This window comes from Leucoraja erinacea, chromosome 3, assembly GCF_028641065.1.
Source record: "Leucoraja erinacea ecotype New England chromosome 3, Leri_hhj_1, whole genome shotgun sequence".
Lineage (NCBI taxonomy): Eukaryota > Metazoa > Chordata > Chondrichthyes > Rajiformes > Rajidae > Leucoraja > Leucoraja erinaceus.
This window is the reverse complement of record NC_073379.1, coordinates 99,643,956-99,658,906: the sequence shown is the minus strand read 5'-3', so window position 1 is coordinate 99,658,906 and position 14,951 is coordinate 99,643,956. Positions and strand designations below refer to the sequence as shown.

The following is a 14,951-nucleotide window of genomic DNA, read 5'->3' as shown; positions in this document are numbered from 1 at the left end:
AAAATGGTATGTATTTTCATTGGAGTTCTCTAGTTGATGATAGAGACTGTTTAAAACAAACCTCGTGTCAGGTTGATAATGCAAATTAGAATAAGGCTGATTAGAGAAGGTTGTGAGTGCAACTCAAATAGGAAATAAGATTAAATGAAAAACTGAGATTAGGTTCGCACTTAGCAGAAACCAAATATCTTCAGTCAGCATAGAAATATTAAATAGTTAGTGGAAGAGTGGGACTAATTTGTCATGACCAATCATGGAGGTAGATGTACAGCTATGGTGTTAATGAGCACTTTTTATCTATAGCTCGATCGGGTAAAATTAGATAGAGAAGAGATATAAGCCATACAAATAGCCAAGTCATCAGTTCTCAACAGGATGCATTCTTGGTTGCTGATGAAAGTAAAGACTGCATAGATACTGGGCATATTACAATTGTTTTAGGTCAGGAGGACAGGAGATTGATTAGTACGGGTGTCAAATGGCGAGAAGGCAGGAGAATAGTGTTAGTAGGGAGAGATAGATCAGCCGATGATGGGCCAAATGGCCTAATTCTACTCTTCTTCCTTAGGAGAACTGCTGAGATTACATAACTGTTGTAAAATAACAGCAACAGCAGGACAATTTGCTTAACAATGATGGTGACAAGGTTTCTGGAAGGAATAAACAACTACAAAATGAATGGTAAATTGGGCAACGGTTTGCCGTCTGGTCAAGTTTCTAAAATGTAAAGCACTGGTCGATTTTTTGATGGGGTAACTGGGATGATTGATTAGGGCAATATGTTTAATGTGGTGTGAATGGAGTTCCGAACGTCTAATGAAAGATCATGTGTTACCAAACGGCAGGAGGTTCAAACCCTAGAATAACAGAGCCCCGGTCAGTGTGCATAAGAAATTGGTTTATCGACAAAAGTTAAGACAAGCTGAATGGTCCTTGGGATTCCCAAAGATCTTTTCTGGGGTTACTATCTTATCTAATATATGTTAATGTCCTGAGCTTTGGTAAATGGGGGACAATTTCAAAATTTGCAAAATATAATGGTGGTGTTCAGGGCAGGTTTTATATACAGAGGGTGGAGTATGCCTGGAATACACTGGCAACTTTTCACTGTACCTCGGTACACGTGACAATAAACTAAACTGCCAAGGCTGATGGAGGAGGCAGAGATGATAGTGGCATTTAAAAGGTTTTGGATAAGCACACAAATAGGTAGGAATTGGAAGGATGTGAATTATGTGCAGGCAGATAAGAGCTGATCTTGGCATCATGTTCAGCACAGATGTTGTAGGCAGTAGGGCCTGTTCCTGTGCTGTACTTTTCTATGTGCGATGTTCTGTGTATACAAAAAATGGAAGCACAGTGAATGGTGAGGATAAGAGGGACAAACAGGTGGAGAATGTGGACATGTAGGAAATAAAATATAAAGAAATGTACAAAGTACAACAATTTGATAGAAAGAATAAGTAAATGTATTAGATGTTGGAACAGAAGGTGATGAGATATATGTGTCCTCTTTTTCTTTGAAATTGGTAGGGCAGCTGTTAAACAAACAAGCATGTGGAATTCTAAACTTCAAAATGAGGAAATTAAGTAAATTAGTAAGAAAGTCATGGCAAACATTTATAAAACACTAGCTAAGGCCATAACTGAAGTATTCCAATCAATTCTAGCCATGTCTTTGCGATGTCTTTGTGAAGGCCTTGAAGGGGGCAGAAAAAAGACTAGAATGGTTCCAGTGATATGCCATATATTTTGAGAAAAGGCAATATGTGTTAGAATTGCCCCCTTTGAGCAAAGAGGTTTGAGAGGCGAAGTGTTAAGAATGTTCAAAGTAATCAGAGATTTACACGGAATAGATAGGAACAATGAAAAGGTATAGAATCATAGGATACAGATTTAAAATGATTGATGAGAGAACTAAAGGTAACATGAGCAAACAACCTTTTGTGGAGAAAGTGATTAGCAAATAGACTAGAGAATTGACAGAATAGTGGAGGCATTTTGGGGTTTGGCTTTCAAAAGGGAATTAGATTAGTACTCGAAATAATATTTTTAGTGTGTTGTTACCATTTTACAATTGCAGTTGTGTCTAGCTGCATTTCAATAGTATTTCAGTAGCTTTATAATACCTCGGAATGACTAGATCATGAAAAATATTATTATTAATAATTATTAAGAAGAATTATTAACAGCAAGTACTATCCAGAAATGTGCAATAAGTGGTATAATGGTAAACGTAGTATTGTGAATATAATGAACATTTTATTTTACATGTTATCCAACCAGATCAGATATACCATAGATACAATAGATACAATCAATTCAAACTAGGTTATTGTTCTGGAACAATGTCACTAAGTCCTCGATTTCCTTCCTGTACTCCTTCTCGTCATTGTTCCTAATTTGGCTTCCGACAGTGATGTCGTCTGCAAACTTGTAGATGGAATTGAACCCTAATTTAGCCGTATAGTTGTGGTGTCATGGGAGTATAATAGAGGACTGGGAATACAATCACGCGGGGCCTCAACGTTGAGAGTTAATGAGGAGATGTCAGAACTGCGAGGAGATCAATTTTCTTCTGGTAGAGTCTAGTTAATCTGTAGCATTCTTTACTCAAAGGGGCTCTGGCAGCTCAATGTGTATATTCTAGATAAAGATTGTGGACTTTTGTATATGAATATAATGCTGTGAAAGGAAGTGGCAAAGAGGAGCTATTATTTAATTTAATGGTGGAACATACGTGAGGGGCTGAATAGCCTACTTCTACTCTAATGTTATAATTTTAATACACTTTTTAAAAATTAAGGTCGTTATTATTTGCAATATTGACCTTATTTTTTCTGTAAATATTTGCTGTTTACTATTTCAATAAAGCAAGTCTTTAGATTAGATTAACTAATCTCAGTACTATCCAGAAATGTGCAATATGTGGTATAATGGTAAATGTAGTATTGTGAATATAATGAACATTTTATTTTACATGTTATCCAAACAGATCAGATATACCATAGATACAATAGATACAATCAATTCAAACTAAGTTATTGTCCTGGCACAATGTCACTAAATTCTCGATCTCCTTAGATTAACTAATCTAATCTAATCTAATCTAATCTAATCTGTTTACTATTTTAATAAAGCAAGTCAAAGTATTACTCTCAAATAATAGAAGCCCCCCTGCTGTAACCGCGACTGTCAGATAGCCACTGGTTGAGTGGTGAGTTTCTGGAGAGGCTGCAGTGTGGGTATTGTAGTCCATTGAGACGAGCGGACACCAGACTTGCCTCAAGTCTGGACAGGAATACATGGTCCAGAGAACCGTGCGGCGGCGCACGCGTATTGAAGGGGCAATATGGCTGCATTGGCAATGTTGCTGAGCTTCAGCATCAGTGGTGAAAAACAAACTGCAGGTACCCGAAGGCTGAAGATGGAAGAGAAGCACTCGGGCAATGCCTTGCATTGATCGGGTTCTTGGTGAGAGACAGCGCTGGGAGCGGCTGTGGGTGTGGATGCGGGAACACCCCTTGACCACCGGGCTGATCTGTAGTGACTGTGAGTAAGACTGCGTCCAGCTCCACACTGAGGCTTCACAGTGTGCGAGGCAGTTCGAACCTTCCTTCATTGCAATACCTTGGCATGTTGGACAGAAACCCGTGGGCCCGTGTCACTGTCCCCGCTGTAACCCCCAGTCCCAGTCAGAAAGCTGTCTGTTAATGTTTACTTGACGAATACCTCTTTAAATTTAATTATTTTTAATGCAAATAGTTTTCATGTACTGGGCATCTGTGGCAAGGTGACATTTCTTTGCTGATTCCAAAGTGTTTCTAAACAGGTGGTTACCCAACTTTATGAACTGGTCCATTCTGGTTAATTCTAAAGGTCACTTCAAATCATCAGAATGTTAATGGGGACACAAGGAACTCCAATAAATCCTAATGGGGTTTAATGATTTCCCTCTCACCAAAATTCTGGCTGGACGGGAAGGGATGGAAGGTTATGGTTGATGGGACTAGAAGAATATGTGTTCCCGGACGGTCTTGATGCGTGCTGTATGTTATATTGTCACTTGTTATGGGAGGCTCTTTCAAAGTAATATAGTCGAGTAACTTCTGCTAAATTTGGTTGATACACATTGCTGCCACATGTCATAGAGTAACACAACGGAAACAAGTCCATTGGACCATTATGTTGGTGAGGCCATCAACTTCCTCTCTACACTAATCCCATCTTCCAGTACACAGCCTTTAACCATGTAATTTCAAATGTTTATTAAGTGTGGTGAGAGTAACACCCTGCACAATCCCTTTGGATAGTATGTTCCAAATTTCAACCACGTTCTTATTTTCAATCTCCTACCCTTTACCTTGAACCTATGTCCACTGGATAAACACAGCATTTTTAAAGGGAAAGGTTGTTTACCTCTATCCCACACATCCCCTCATAATGTAAACTTCAATCGTCAAATACATGCATTCCTGGCAATAAATGCAATCTGTCAAGTCTTTCTTGTTGTTGAAAATGTTCAAATTCAGGCAATATCCTGGTGACTGCACCCTGTCTGGTGCACACTGCTGCGGCCTAACTAATGATTTATATAATTATACTGTGCCCTGTTCAAAGAGGTAACAAATATTTAGAGTGCTCGATGGTGGGTGTTCAGTCAAGTGGATTGCTTTGTCTTGGGTAGTGATGAACTTCTTGAATGGTGTTGGAGCAGCATTCATCCATAGCAAATGGAGAGCATTTCATCGCTTTCTTGACATGGAAATTGTTGATGGTGAAAATGTTTTGCCATGCCAGTATGTGAATCGCTTGCGGAAAGATATCTGCCGTCTGATGAGTTTGGTCCACTTGAGTTTATCACGTATAGGTTCATCAGTTAAACTTTGGAATTAGAGCTTCACTGCTTTTGAGGAGAGATTAAACCGCTACACAAGAGCTTTGATGAATGAAAGGTTCACTCAAATCATCAGAATGTTAATGGGGACACAAGGAACTGCAGTAAATCCTAATGGGGTTTGACAGATGTGGGGATGATATTTCCCTTATAGAAACATACAAAATTCTTAAGGGGGGTTGGACAGGCTAGATGCAGGAAGATTGTTTCCGATGTTGGGGAAGTCCAGAACAAGGGGTCACAGTTTAAGGATAAAGGGGAAATCTTTTAGGACCGAGATGAGAAAAACATTTTTTACACAGAGAGTGGTGAATCTCTGGAATTCTCTGCCACAGAATGTAGTTGAGGCCAGTTCATTGGCTATATTTAAGAGGGAGATAGATGTGACCCTTGTGGCTAAAGGGATCAGGGGGTATGGAGAGAAAGCAGGTACAGGATACTGAGTTGGATGATCAGCCATGATCATATTGAATGGCGGTGCAGGCTCGAAGGGCCGATTGGCCTACTCCTGCACCTATTTTCTATGTTTCCCCTGGCTGGGATTTCTAGAACCAAGAACTGCCTGTCAAACTAAGAGATTTGAAGTTGTCTGTCATTAACTAGATTTCTGGGTATTGGGGAATTAAATGATACTGGGCAAGTGCAAGAGCATAGTGCTTCAGTCTCAATATAAATTATTAGCAGTATAGTCTAGGGAGGATAAATGACTGATTCTATTTCAGACACAAGAAACTGCAGATGCTGGAATCTTGAGCAAAAAATAAAGTGTTGGAGGAACTCAGTGCATCATCAGCATTTGTGGAGGGATATGGACAGATGATGTTTTGGGTTGGAACCTTTTTTCACCCCCTTCCACCCATATATCTCTCTTCCTTATCTGACACCATTTTGTTTCCTTTTCACATCTTACCTTTGCCACTTACTTCACCATCTGCCAATCATTCCACCCCTCTCCTGTATCCACCTATCACTTGCCAGACTTTGTCCCACCCCTACCTCTCTTGTCCAGCCTTCTTCCCTCTACTTCATCTGTCTGAAGAAGGGTCCTGACCCAAAACGGCCACATACTTCCACATATGTCTTATCCGTTGTTCCTCCAGCATTTTATTGACTGATTCTATTTCCTGTCACAACAATGTCTTTGGATATCAAAGGTGGGTAGTTAGGTACTCTGTCATTGCTGACACGTGTGATGTGAATGATATTTGCCATTTATCAACCCATGTCCGCATGTTGTCAGGTTCTTATTGTTGGCACAAATGGACTGTTTCATTTGATCCAGATGGCAGAATCGCTGTGACTACTTGGAGTGAAACATTTCACTGCGATAGTTTAGTTTCATTTAGAGACACAGTGCGGATACGGCAATCTCCGTACACTAACACGATCCTACACACACTAGGGACAATTTACATTTATACCAAGCCAATTGGCCTAAAAACCTGTTCAAGAAGGAACTGCAGATGCTGGAAGATCGAAGGTACACAAAATTGCTGGAGAAACTCAGCGGGTGCAGCAGCATCTATGGAGCGAAGGAAATAGGCGACGTTTCGGGCCAAAACCCTTCTTCAGACTGATGGGGGGTGGGGGAGGAGAAGGAAGGAAAAGGGGAGGAGGAGGAGCCCGAGGGTTAAGGAAGGGGAGGAGACAGCAAGGGCTAGCAAAATTGGGAGAATTCAATGTTAATGCCATCCGGACGCAAGGTCCCCAGGAGGAATATGAGATGCTGTTCCTCCAATTTCCGCTGTTGCTCACTCTGGCAATGGAGGAGACCCAGGACAGAGAGGTCGGATTGGGAATGGGAGGGGGAGTTGAAGTGCTGAGCCACCGGGAGGTCAGGTTGGTTATTGCGGACTGAGTGGAGGTGTTCGCGAAACGATCGCCCAACCTCCGCTTAGTCTCACCGATGTAAATCAGCTGACACCTAAAGCAAAGGATGTAGTAGATGAGGTTGGAGGAGATGCAGGTGAACCTTTGTCGCACCTAAAAATCTGTACATCTTTGGAGTGTGGGAGTAAACTGAAGATCTCGGAGAAAACCCACACAGGTCACAGCGAGAATGTAAAAAACTCCGTACAGACAGCACCCATGGTATCTCGCATCGTAAGGCAACAAGCCTACCGCTGCGTCACCGTGCCCAGTTCCCAGGATTTGGTTCCCAATTTGTAGGCAACGCAACTCCGCTGTATGTTCAAGTTCAAGTTCAAGTTCAAGTGAGTTTATTGTCATGTGTCCCTGTATAGGACAATGAAATTCTTGCTTTGCTCCAGCACACAGAACATAGTAGGCATTTACTACAAAACAGATAAGTGTGTTATTATACCATAATATAAATATATACACACATGAATAAATAAACTGATAAAGTGCAAATAACAGATAATGGGTTATTAATAAACACAGTTTTGTCTGAGTCAGGTTTAATAGCCTGATGGCTGCTGAAGCAAGATGGCGCCTGCCTGCGGCGACATTTGCGGAGCTCCGGAACATAAAAGGCTCAATTACAACTTCCAACAACTTACCTGGATCAGAAAAATGGCAGAAATCGCTGCCGTTTTGGACAAGCTGCTTGAGCACCTCAAGGCTCTCGCAATTTTACGATCCCGGCCTTTTCCACGCTGGCTGGAAATCACCCGACCCGACTGAGGGACCCTGTACGGTACCTGGAGACCCCAGGATGACCCCCAGAGCCGACGGGCTGGATGTTTTGGTCAGCAGGTATAATGCAGTAAAACTCATGGAAACAACACAATTCTTGTCTGTGGGTTAATTTTGTATGGCAATTGCTAACTCCTTTAATAGCAGCAATAAATTACAGTGTCATGCAGGTCAGGCAGCAGCTGTGAAGGGAAAAGTAAGATTAATGGTCAGAGTTAATGAACTTTCAAAATTGTGAGGATGCAGTGAAAACAATAGAGGGGAAGAGAGAACACATAGGCATTACGCATAGATTATAGAATAAATGAGGGCGGCACAAAATAATTAGTGAGAAACAAAGACGCAATATGAAGGAAGTATACATTGGAGAAACATAATGTGCGGGGATCGATGGTCGGGGCGGACACGGTGGGCCGAAGGGACTGTTTCCGCGCCGTATCTATAAATTAAACTAAGCTAAACAGAATCATAATTAAAAATTCTGAAGAAGGGTTTCGGCCCGAAACGTCGCCTATTTCCTTCGCTCCATAGATGCTGCCACACCCGCTGAGTTTCTCCAGCATTTTTGTGTACCCATAATTTACTTGAAGCTACTAATGATGGATATGTGAAATGCAAGAGCTGATTATCTGAAACTGTTGAATTCCGTATTGATTCTAGAAGATACTAAGTGCTGGAGTAACTCAGTGGATCAGGTGGCATATCTGTATAACATTCATAGGCAATGGATTGGGTCGATCTATAGACTGATTGTAGTTGGGGGGGGGGGGGAGAGAGAAATCTGGAAGAGAGGTGGGGGGGGGGGGGGGGGGGGCAGAACAAAGCCTGACAAGTATTAGGTGGATACGGGTGAGTGTAGTGGACAAATGCCAGATTTGAAATTGCAAAGAGTGTGAGATAAGGATCGAAGAGGCATGAAATGTGAAGCCAGAGGGAACATAGGTGGATCGGAAGAGGGGAAAGGAATAAAAGGTGCATATGCACGCTGCCTCAGCAAGACCCAGCCAGACTAATCTAGGACAAGTCACACCCTGGCCACCATCTTCTCTCCTCTCCCATCAGGCAAAAGGCATATAAATGTGAAAACGCACACCTCCAGATTCAGCAACCGTTTCTTCCCAACTGTTATCAGGCAACTGAATCATCACACACAGAGAGTGGTGAATCTCTGGAACTCTCTACCACAGAAGGTAGTTGAGGCCAGTTCATTGGCTATATTTAAGAGGGAGTTAGATGTTGCCCTTGTGGCTAAAGGTATGGAGAAAAGGCAGGTACAGGATGCTGAGTTGGATGATTAGCCATGATCATATTGAATGGCGGTGCAGGCACCTAATTTCTATGTTTCTATGTTTCTATCCTACCACAACCAGAGAGCAGTGCTGAACTACTATCTACCTCTTTGGTGACCTTTGGGCTATCCTTGATCGGACTTTGCTGGCTTGCTTTTCAGTGTACTTTGGTACACATGACAATAAACTAATACTGAGTCCTCAGTATTGTAGCACATTGTAGTGTATCAGTTCCATAGACAACGACTAAAGTCCTATGGAAGTTTGTTAGAGTTACTGGAGCCATGTTGAATTTTCTTATGGGCCTGTCCCACTTAGGCGACTTTTTAGGCGACTGCAGGAGACTATGCAATCGCCACACGGTCGGCACATGTTCGCGGGTGGTTGACGGGGAGTCACCTTCATGGTCGTGAGGAGTTCCCGCGTTCTGGGAACTAGTCGCAGCATCATTATGGTCGCCGCTAATTTTTCAACATGTTGAAAAATTAGCAGTGACCAGAATGAAGCTGCCATGGAGAGTAGCGAGAATTCTCGAGCTGTAGGTGGATCTGCAGGAGGTCCCAGTGGGTTGCCAGGAGGTCGAAGATTGTTGTAGGTTCTCGTAATTTGTAGCCGGTGCTGACCGGTGAATTTCATTGTCTTATTGGGGAAAAAAAAATGTAAGCAGTAGTTTTCAGAGCCAAGGATAACAGACCGGTAATGTTAATGTCCGCCAAGCTTCACAGCCGTGTATCTCTGGCTTCTTAAAAGTTGTCTCCACTCCTTCTCCCCCTTCTCCCCCCTCTTCTGCAGTTGGTCAGGGCCCAAGTGAGACCGCACATGGAGTATTGTGTGCAGTTTTGGTCCCCTAATTTGAGGAAGGATATTCTTGCTATTGAGGGAGTGCAGCGTAGGTTTACAAGGTGAATTCCCGAGATGGCTGGACTCTGTCATATGCTGAGAGAATGGAGCAGCTGGGCTTGTACACTCTGGGGTTTAGAAGGATGAGAGGGGATCTCATTGAAACATTTAAGATTGTTAAGGGCTTGGACAGTTTGAGAATAAAGAGTACGCCATTTAGAACGGAGTCGAGGGAACACTTTTTCTCACAGAGAGTTGTGAGTCTGTAGAATTCTCTGCCTCAGAGGGCGGTGGAGGCAGGATCTCTGGATGTTTTCAAGAGAGAGCTAGATAGGGCTCTTAAAAATAGCGGAGTCAGGGGATATGGGGAGAAGGCAGGAACGGGGTACTGATTGGAGATGATCAGCCATGATTACAATGACTAGTGGTGCTGGCTCGAAGGGCTGAATGGTCTACTCCTGCACCTATTGTCTATTGTCATCTCCCCCCCTCTTTTAAAGGACTTACATGACCCTTCCCGTGCACTGTGCTTTCACCGTCTTAAATACAGCCACAACCCCACTTGCCCTGTCCCCCACCTGCATAATGGGCTGGTGAAGAAAGAAATGTGTATGTGTGTGTTTCACTCTGACAGTCGCCATTCCAGTCGCCGGTTTATCAGGCGACTTCACAGTCACCAGCAATCGCCTGAAAAATCACATGTGGGACAGGCCCATTAGTCTCTTCAGGAAGTAGAGGAGTTGGCAGCCTCCTTGGCAGTCTCATCAATGTGGTATGCATTGAGTATTAATAACCTGAAGAAATTGTCCAATGGAGAAGTGATAGATTTATTAAGATAATCAATCATCTTTGTTTGATGTTTGTTTCTGTGTGTTTAATTATATTAGATGTTGCTGAACTGATTCATTTATACTTTTTTTTCTAACTGTGAGTAAATGTAAAATAGAAAATGTAAATTAAACAACAATACTGACACTAGCAGAATGGCAGATCTATGAGTGTCTTATTATTTGTGAAAAAAATTATCATTTATTTACCATCTTTAGGAAGTTTTTGCAGCAATTTTAATAATGGTATGTTAAGTTTTACACATCCTATCATTTAAGGAAATTATATATTTTTGTTATATAGGGCATTGTAAAATTGATAATTATGGCGACAAACAGTCATCCCTATTGCAGTTTGCCATTGTGTTACAGCACAAAAAGGGTGCTTTGGCCCATCTTGTCTATATTGGGCAGGTCGCATTTGGCCCTTGGCCTTCAGAACCCATCCTATCCATATATCTGTCCAAATGTTTTTTAAAAGTAAAAACTATATCAGCTTCTATCACAACCTCTGGCAACTTATTCCAGATATTGATTAACCTTTGCTTGAAAAAAATGCCCCTGAGGTGCCTCTTAAATTTTCTTCCTCTTAAGTCTAAGCCCTCTGGTTTTAGAATCATCTAACCTGGGAAAAAGACTGAGTTCTCACTTTATCCATGCCCGTCATGATCTTGCACACCGCAGGAAGGTGATTACTCAGCCTCTTATGGTTCAAATGGCAAGTCCGGCACGGACTTTATGGTCCGTGCTGTAATTGTTAAATAAAAACAATTGCTACATAGCCATCCTCTCTCTAGCTCTAACTCAAGCCCACACCTCCAAGTAGCCTTCTAGTGAATCTCTGTTGCACTCTTTCCAACTTAAAGACATCTTTCTTGAAGCTGGGCAACCAAAACTGCTCACAGTCCTCCATGTGTGATCTCGCCAACGACTAGTATAGCTGCATCATGATGTCTGAATTTTTGTATTCAATACCCTTCCCAATAAAGGAAAGTGTGATATATGTTGCCTTCACCACACTGTTCACCTGTGGGACCATTTTTAGGGAACCGTGCACCTGTACTCCCAAATCTGTTTATTATGCAACACCCTCCATTGCTCCACCATGTACTGTGTAAATCCTGCCCTTGTTTGACATAGCGCATGCTAGTGCAACACATCACACCTGTGAGAATTTGCAACACCTTACATTTGATTGTGTGTGTATTCTGAATAAAATGTTGGTAGATGGTGGGAAATACAGAGAATTATACAAAAATATAAATTAACCTTCTTACACCACCTTCTTGCTTATTTTCTGTTTCATAATATTATCCTCCACCATCTCTAGGCCAGCACATCTCCAGTTAAAAGACTCGTGTGCTTTTTTATTGCCTCAAATTATTATTATCTCCAAACAATTGTAATGGTTTGGCTGTGATTCTGGTGTTTACTGGTCTCAGATCTGCATATTCATGAAATTATCACCCATTTTATATAAATCTGTCCATCTCATACTCTTCCTACTTCTTTAACCTCTCCAAATACACTCTCCAAGAACAATGTGTGACTTTTACAGCCCACGTACGTTCCTCTCGGTTGCCTGTAGTATGGTCAGAAGTTCGGAAACATTCCTTAATCTCCTCCTTTCTTCTTGCCGATTTTCAGGAAGTGTAGTCTTAGATATGGCTTTTTTTGCTTTAGGGTTTAGAGATACAGCTTCGACACAAGTCCCTTGGCCCTCTGAGTACACTCCAATCATTGCTTACTCATTCGCATTTCTGTGTTATCCAGTTTTCTCATCCCTACACACAAGGGGCAATTTACAGAGGCTAATTAACCTACAAGACCACATATGTCTGGGAAAGGAAACCGGAGCATCTGGAGGAAACCTAAAGGAAGACCATGCAAACTCCACACAGCGTTTGGAATCGGACCAGGGTCTCCGTGAGGCAGCAGCTCCACCAGCTGCACCACTGTGCTGCTCCAAAGTTACTACTTCTTGGGAAAAGGCCTAAGGAAGGTTTAGCTCTGGAACATCAAGTGACTTTCATTTTTTCAATTAATTCTTCCTGATCTTTAAACTGGGTACAATCTTTTTCCTGCTCAACATAACTGATATTTTTTTTGTTTCCGAATTGTTTTTATTAGAAGATAAATTCCATCCACGGTTGAGAAAGAACGCTTTGGCAATGTTCAATTTGTGCCCAAATTGCTTCAGCTTGCAATTTGGGGATGCAAAAGTCAAATGTTGAAATATTTGTAAACACTTGCCTTGAAGCAGGCAGTGAAGAAAACAAATGGTATGTTAGCTTTCATAGCAAAAGGATTTGAGTATAGGAGCAGGGAGGTTCTACTGCAGTTGTACAAGGTCTTGGTGAGACCACACCTGGAGTATTGCGTACAGTTTTGGTCTCCAAATCTGAGGAAGGACATTATTGCCATAGAGGGAGTACAGAGAAGGTTCACCAGACTGATTCCTGGGATGTCAGGACTTTCATATGAAGAAAGACTGGATAGACTCGGCTTGTACTCACTAGAATTTAGGAGATTGAGGGGGGATCTTATAGAAACTTACAAAATTCTTAAGTGGTTGGACAGGCTAGATGCAGGAAGATTGTTCCCAATGTTGGGGAAGTCCAGGACAAGGGGTCACAGTTTAAGGAGGGAAATCCTTTAGGACTGAGATGAGAAAAACATTTTTCACACAGAGAGTGGTGAATCTCTGGAACTTTCTGCCGCAGAGGGTAGTAGAGGCCAGTTCATTGGCTATATTTAAGAGGGAGTTAGATGTGGCCCTTGTGGCTAAAGGGATCAGGGGGTATGGAGAGAAGGCAGGTACGTGATACTGAGTTGGATGATCAGCCATGATCATATTGAATGGCGGTGCAGGCTCGAAGGGCCGAATGGCCTACTCCTGCACCTATTTTCTATGTTTCTATGTTTAAAATATTCTCAGTTAGATATTGGCAGATGGTAAAATAGTACTGATGGCCTGGTTTGGCAGATGAAGCTATATTCTTGATTTTGTGTTGTATTTATGAAGTGAGAAATTGAAAGAAACAATTCTTAACCTAATACATGTTGCTGTTCAGAGACTACCCACAATGTCTACTGCGCTAAATATAATCCAGTTAATCGCACCTATTGATTTCAAGAGTTCAAAACTGCAGAACAGATTCTGCAGCAGTTTTAAATAAATCCGAAAATCCATTCTGAATTATCTTCAAATCTGTGCAAGCTGTTGCGTAGGGTTCAGTGTAAAAATCAAAGTTAATTGTGTTTAGCTTTTGTTGATCAAGTAGTCCTTGTTGGGGTTTCATTATGTCTGTTTCTCCTTTTGCCGACTTATCACACTATCCCTTTACCAAACCGTGTTTTTCTGATGTCCCACCTGGGGGCCCAGCAAAGGTGATCCTTCATAATCTTCAGAGTGAAGGTTTGTTTCAGGATTACTGTGTGTGGAGATACAACTTGGATACGAGTCTGCTGGTCAAGAAGTCTAGCAGCTCATTCCAGATGGAGGCCCCAAGACCAAGGTCCATAGGTTTAGTTCAGTTTAGTTTAGAGATGCAGCATGAAAACAGACCCTTTGGCCCACTGAGTCCATGCTGACCCATTCACACTAGTTCTATGTTATCCCATTTGCTCATATACTCTCTACACACTAGGGGCAATTTACAGAGACCAATTAACCTACAAACCCAGTTGGGAGGTGGGAGGGAACCGGTGCACCTGGAAGAAATCTTTGCTAACCGTTGCAACTTAATCCACCCTTCTGCCAATCAGCCTCCCTCGCCTCCCTCCCCCCCCCCCCCCCCCCCCCCCCCCCCCTCGCACCTATATCTATTTAACATTTGCCATACTTTGACATCCCCACCTTTCTTTTCCAGCTTTCTTCACTCCCTACTCCATCAGTCAGGAGATAAATCAACCCAAATGTCATCCATCCATTCATTCCACAGTGCAGGTGCTGCCTGACCCACGGAATTCACCCTATACTTTGTATTAGATTCCAGCATCTGCAGTTTCTTGTGTCCATAGTTTAACATAAAATTGCATTGCTAAATGCACAAAATTTGTTCAATTTCAACATCTAATTTGGAATCTAGTGGAATGATGGGAGTAAAAAAAATAATTGTTTGAGCCTACCTACAGCAAAGAAACAGATATCAAGTTTTAAGTAGGGATATAGAAGCACTGAAACTGTATGACAATAAATGTCTCTTTGGTCCTTCAAGCCTGCTCTCCATTCAAAATGATCATGGTTTATCTTCCACTTTGGTATCCAGTTCCTGCTTTTCCCTATGTCTCTTGATCATTGTAGCTATTTGAAATATATATATTTCATCCATCTTTAATATATGTAACAATTTTGTCCTCATCTGCATTCCGTGATAGATTCCACAGATTCATGCGAAAAAATTCTTCCCTACTGTAGTCCTAAATAGCCTCCCCGTA

The 14,951-nt window shown here is 41.9% G+C and overlaps 1 protein-coding gene across 1 annotated transcript in view; it reads left to right on the top strand.

Moving 5' to 3' along the window:
• Positions 1-3,304: 3,304 nt before the first annotated feature.
• The window catches only part of rgmb (repulsive guidance molecule BMP co-receptor b), a 244,024-nt gene continuing 232,377 nt past the window's right edge, over positions 3,305-14,951 (top strand). The window contains exon 1 of the mRNA XM_055633280.1: positions 3,305-3,552. The gene's annotated coding sequence lies outside the window, so the exon portion shown is untranslated. The remainder of the gene's footprint in view (positions 3,553-14,951) is intronic.